Consider the following 6,285-nt stretch of genomic DNA (forward strand, 5'->3'; position numbering starts at 1 on the left):
TCTCTCTCTCTCTCTCTCCCCCTCTCTCTGTCTGTCTGTCTGTCAGTCTGTCTGTCTGTCTGTCAGTCAGTCTGTCTGTCTGTCTGTTTCTCTCTGTTTCTCTCTCTCTCTCCATCCCCTCCCCCCCTCTCTCTCTTTCTCTCTCCACGCAAACTGCTTCCCCCGGTTTTTCCAAAATGCTTTGTTTCGTCCACAAAAGTCCGTCTTCTAAGACGCCATTGTAAACAAGTGAGGTTTTCGTTCACTAACCGTGCCATGCGCACTGTTTCCACACCTTTGAAATTCTGGAGTGTACAACCACGAAATTGGAATAGAGAATCAATCTATACATCTAGTCAATATTCGGCAACTTGGAAACACGTGTGTCACTTTCTTCTCAAGATATATTGCTCCATTCCAGTACAGTGTAAATATAGTAGGCCAATGATTTTCAGTTGATGTTAAATGCACCAATCATTCCTTTCATCGAAAGGGGGCTCAGCTAGTTTTATAATGTGTAATTTACGAATCATTTCTCTGCACCTGTAACTTCCTACATTACGACTGTACCTGCTTTCTTACATTGACGCAGTTCTTGGAACTTGGGCCTAAATGCCAATTTTCACCACAGCAGACTTTTAAGTTAAGGAGGGGGGGCTACACCTGAAGGCTATCTCGCTTATTACTAGACAGTAGCATACATGTCCTTTCGTTCAGCAAATTATTAGAACGCGTGGAAAGACAGCGAGTATAATCCTGTTGTAGCGTGAAGAGAAATACACACACAAAAGGCCTTCCAGGACGAGACATGACTTTCGTACATTCACTCAAACAGCTTGGCGACTTTCCCTGAACTGTCACTCTTGAACTCAAGTACTACACAAAACAACACACGTACTACACATAACAACACACAAGGTTAGTCGCCACACACCTCCCCCCAGCACAGACGTCTCATGGGATCATTGGTAGCGTGTGGGTGGACGCACTTGACGTCCAGCACGTGACGTGAGTTGTCGATGGTGAACGGCTTCAGTATCTTGCTCTCGCCCATCGGTGTTCCTAACCGTAGGCTTTGGTTCCCGTAACACCGGAGGGCGGCCGCGTCGTGCTGGTTGCTGTGCAGATGGACAGGTTGGGTAGGGTCTACCTGTGCAGGCTTGAGGTGATCCACTAAGATACGTTCCGTGCGGCCTCTGATGTCCAGAAGGAAGGTCTTTTCTCCCGGAGCGAGAACCATGTAAGGACCTGTGTATGGTCTTTGAAGTGAACCTTTCACGGTATCTGTGCGGATGTAAGCATGCTTCGCTGTTAACAAAGATAGCGGAAAGAATGTGACTGGGTCACTGTGGTGGATAGCCGGTCTAGGCCTAGTGAACTGTGCTTTAGCTCGAAAAGTTGTTACAATTTTTGTTGCTGACCAGGTAGACGCTTCAGAGGGTAAAAGATCGCCTGGAACGGTCAGTGGCTCGCCATAGACCAGTTCTGCTGATGAATATCCCAGGTCATCCTTGGAAGCGGGTTCGTAGCCCAAGGAGTAGCCAAGGAAGTTCTTCCACCCAGTTTTTACCAGTGAGTCTGGCCTTCAATGCCGTTTTAAGTGAGCGATGGAACTGTTCGATCATTCCATTTGCTTGGGGGTGAAAAGCCGTTGTTCTATGTAAGCGTACTCCAAGGCATTGAGCTATATCAGTCCAAATTGCAGAAGTGAATTGAGATCCTCGGTCGATGATATATCGGCAGGAACACCAAAACGGGAGATCCAGCCTCCTATGAGAGCGTTAACACTTTAGTCTGTTGTTGTGTTAGGCAAAGGGATCGCCTCTGGCCATCGTGTGTTGCGGTCAATAATGGTTAAAAGATACCGTTGACCACAGGACTGAGGAGGTGGACCCACTATATCAATATTGATGTGTGAAAACCGCTTGTCGGGTACTCTAAATGTCTCTAGGAGAGCACGGCTGTGTTTCTGAATTTTCAACGTCTGGCTTTCGTGACACTGTCTCACCCAACTGCTGACCTGACGTCGTACGCCATGCCACACAAACTTTTCACAGACGATCTTAACTGTAGCCTTAACGCCTGGGTGTGAAAGTTTGTGTGCAGACTCAAACACCTGGCGTCTGAACTCTGGAGGCACAATGGGCCGAGCTTTGCCAGTTGAAATGTCGCAAAGGACTTCGGGACCTTCGTCGCTCAACTTCGTTTTAATGACCTTTATGCTTGTGAAAGCTGAAGTGTACACCTGTATATCAGCTGTATACGACTGCTGAGCAGCTGCTAAGGCTGCAAAATCTATGCCGAGTGAGACTGCATTAGTTGTGATCACAGCACGTGAGAGATAATCGGCAACAATGTTTGTCTTCCCAAATATGTGCCTGATGTCAGTGCTGAATTCCGAGATAGCAGATAGCTGTCTTTGCTGCCGGGCTGACCACAAGTCTGTAGTTTTTGACATTGCAGAGACCAACGGTTTGTGATCGGTGTAGATGATAAATTGCCTACCTTCCATCATGTACCGGAAATGGCGTATTGCAAGGTGTACACCTAAAAGCTCTCTATCAAAAGTGCTGTATTTCAATTCCGGCTTACGTAGTTGCCGGCTGAAAAAGGCGAGAGGCTCCCAACAATCATTCTTGTATTGCTCGAGGACAGCACCGACTGCCACATCAGATGCATCACAATTGGGCAGTCTGCGCACGGATAAACCAGAATAGATGCTTTACCTGAAAGGAATGTCTGGTTCATTTCATCGGTCCAACTTAGAGCTTGACGAGGCTTCTCTGTTTTCAGATCGTGGTAAAGTGGGTGCAAAATCGCAACGTTCTTGGGAAGGAAACGATAGTAAAAATTCAGTACACTCAGAAACTCCTGCAGCGCTTTGACTGTATTTGGCTTAGGAAACTCTTTAACGGCGTCAACCCTAGAGGGCATAGGTGACGAACCTGACACAAAAACCTGATGTCCTTAAGATCAAGTGATGTAACGCCTAAAAGACATTCCAGTTTTTTTCCAGTTTAATCCAAGGTGTCGCAACCGCTGAAAAACTGCGTTGAGGTCGTCGACGTGAGACTGGGCTGATGAACTAGCAACTAGGATATCGTCCAGATATACAAATGAATAATCTAGGTCCTGAAGCACTGTATCCATCAGTCGCTGAAATGTTTGTGCTGCATTCTTTAACCCGAATGGCATCCTCAAAAATTCCCACAAACCAAAGGGTGTGATCACTGCCGTTTTAGGTACGTCCTCGGGCGTCATGGGGATCTGATGATATCCTCGAACAAGATCAGTTTTAGAGAAAATGGTCTTACCAGTTAAGACGAGCAGAAAAGTCCTGAATATGGGGTATGGGGTAACGATCTGGGACTGTAGCATCGTTCAACTTGCGGTAATCTCCACATGGGCGGGAACCTCCGTCGTTTTTAGGCACAACATGCGGAGGCGGTGCCCAGGGGCTGTTTGATTTCCGTATTATGCCCATTTTCTCCATCTCAAGGAACTCCTTCTTTGCAGACGCGAGTTTGTCTGGTGCCAGACGACGAGCACGAGCAAAAACAGGTTGATCTTTGGTGGGAATAAAGTGGTGAACACCATGCTTGAGATCGGCTGAGGGAAGAAGTAGGCTTTAAGAGTTCGGGATACTCGTTGAGAATCTTGCGGAATCTATTGCTTGATGGTTCTATGAGGGCCCGATATGGGCCAGTTGAAATGGAACTGACCGAGCAAGAGATATGCGAGAAGTTTTCTGCCTCAATTAGACGGTGTCCTCGAACACAACTAATAAATTGTGCTGCCGGAGGAAATCAGCCCCCAGTAAGGGTCGCTTAACATTGGCTGATATCAAACGTGCTTTAAACACACGGTCACCAAAATGAAGAGGAATAACTTTGGATCCATAGGTCGCTATGGTTGTTCCGTTGGCTGCTTGCAAGGGTGGACCTGTCGCACCTGACGTTCTTTCAGCCCATGACGCTGGTGTCACAGAGACTTGCGCACCTGTGTCTATCAGGAAACGTTGTCCGTGACAAACAGCTGAGTTACTTTACAGTCTGTCGTCGGTGTCGTAAGAGTTGTTGTTGAGCAACATTGCGGACCAACAGTCGGATCTTCTACTTTTACTGCTGGCCCGCTCTCCCGTTTCCCTGATGCTTTTTGTGTTGGAAATTCTTAAAGTGCTTGCATGGACTGCTGCAGCGTCTTGCTTTTGATCCAAATTTTCGATGGAACCAGCTAATAGCATACGCTTCGGAAAGGTCTGAAACAGAATCGGTAGGTCGCACCGCTGTATAGACTTTCAAATTTGGCGAAAGGGAGTTGTACAGGTTATCCGCTTCTTTCGCTAATGCGCGGTAATCTGTTCTGTGGTGGGAGTTCGCCAGAGGAGCCCTAATAGGTTCTGGCAGCAGCTGTAAAAACATAATAATATGGCGAAAAAGAAAACACGGTTTGTGTTCTCCCGACAAAGCTAGCATTTTTTCCATCATCTCAGAGGGCCTGTTATCGCCCAGTTCTTTTATGCTCAATAAGGCTGCTACTTTTTCTTCTTCTGAGAAACTATAGGCCTCTATAAGGAAAGACTTGAGTGTGTCGTATTTTTTACTTGATGGAGGTGGGGAAATTATGGATAGAAGGGATCTTGCTGCTATAGCTGCATCAAGCGCCGCTACGACGTAGTAGTATTTTGTCTCGTCAGTTGTGATCCCACGCAAAGCAAATTGGGCCGCTGTTTGTGCGAACCACGCGGAAGGACAAGAAATCCAGAACGTAGGAAGTTTGAGTGCTACAGTTTCGATTGCCATGATTGTGAGAAACGTATCGCCTTTACTAGATTCTAGGTTATGCTAAATTAAATCTAGATCTCTAGACAAGGTTATCTTAAATCACGTTGGGGTCACCAATGTAGCATAATACATGTCCTTTCGTTCACCAAATTATTAGAAAGCGTAGTAAGACAGCAAGTATAGTCCTGTTGTAGCATGAAGAGAAATACACACACATACGGCCTTCCAGAACGAGACATGACATTCGTACATTCACTCGAACAGCTTGGCGACTTTCCCTGAACTGTCACTCATGAACTCACGTACTACACATAATAACACACGTACTACACATACCAACACACGTGCTACACATAACAACACACAAGGTTAGTCGCCACAGGACCGAATTTTACCAACTTTCACACATATAACAAGCATAGTAAGGAGTCTTTAAAACCGCAATTCAATTTGAGAAAAAAGTTTCGTTTTTTCATGGATACGGCGGCCATATTGGATTTTGTTGACATGTCTTACGTAATGAATACCGCACTTACTGCTCTTGGAAATTAATTATTTTTTTGCATGCGTGTTAACAAACATTAGGTCTAAAAGTGGGTCTGTTGTTTTTTTCCAAAACGAATTTTTAAAATTTTAATGAATTTTTTTCTGAGGTACCATCCAAGTTTGCAAAGAAACCGCGAAAATTAACACAGAAGACACCACCAACATAAAACTATTCCAAATATAACAAATTCAACAGACTAGTTTTTAGTATTACATTTTCTCTTCATTCTGTGAAAATTTCATGAAGATTGGATACAAAATGGTGGAGTTATTAAAAAAAGTACAGATAAAAGTCGCGTTTTGAGAAAACGGTCGGTAAAGAAAAAATAAAATATTGACTCTATGAGGAAATGGTGGTGATAAACATGCCCGGAATGGTAAAAAATACGGTTTTGAGGATTTTTATGCAATGAAATATTTGTAGGAGAGACTGAGGAAGCTAAAAATGCCTACAACTCAAATTCCATAATTTTGAGCCGAATCGGGGCTTTTTGGGTGCATAAAATGTTTCTTTTTTGACTCAACAACATTTCTGTGTTTATTTTACTTTGAAATGATTTTACATGATTTAAGGCCAAATAATGTAGATTTGCAGTTTCTCGCTAATTTCTCCAATGAAACCACGCAACCCCCACCTCCTTCAATAGCAAATATTTTGACTTCTATTCATGATAGATGAGTATTTTTTTCAAGGAGAGCAAGACGTGACGAACACGATTTAAAATGATACCTATAACTCCACACGTCCAAAAACTGACGAGCACGTGACTCCACCGCGTCGTGTCACATATTATGAGTCAGAGATTGTTTCATAAGCTCTGTTTAGAAAGCAAACACTTTTCTAGTTTTTATTGATAAGTAACGAGTGCTCAACTGAAGTCTCCGATTTGTGCGCTCTCTTCTTCTTCTTCTTCTTCTTCTCCTCCTCCTCCTCCTCTTCCTCCTCTTTCTCCTCCTCCTCCTCCTCCTCCTCCTC

Source organism: Aplysia californica, unplaced genomic scaffold (genome assembly GCF_000002075.1).
Source record: "Aplysia californica isolate F4 #8 unplaced genomic scaffold, AplCal3.0 scaffold00070, whole genome shotgun sequence".
NCBI classification, from domain to species: domain Eukaryota; kingdom Metazoa; phylum Mollusca; class Gastropoda; order Aplysiida; family Aplysiidae; genus Aplysia; species Aplysia californica.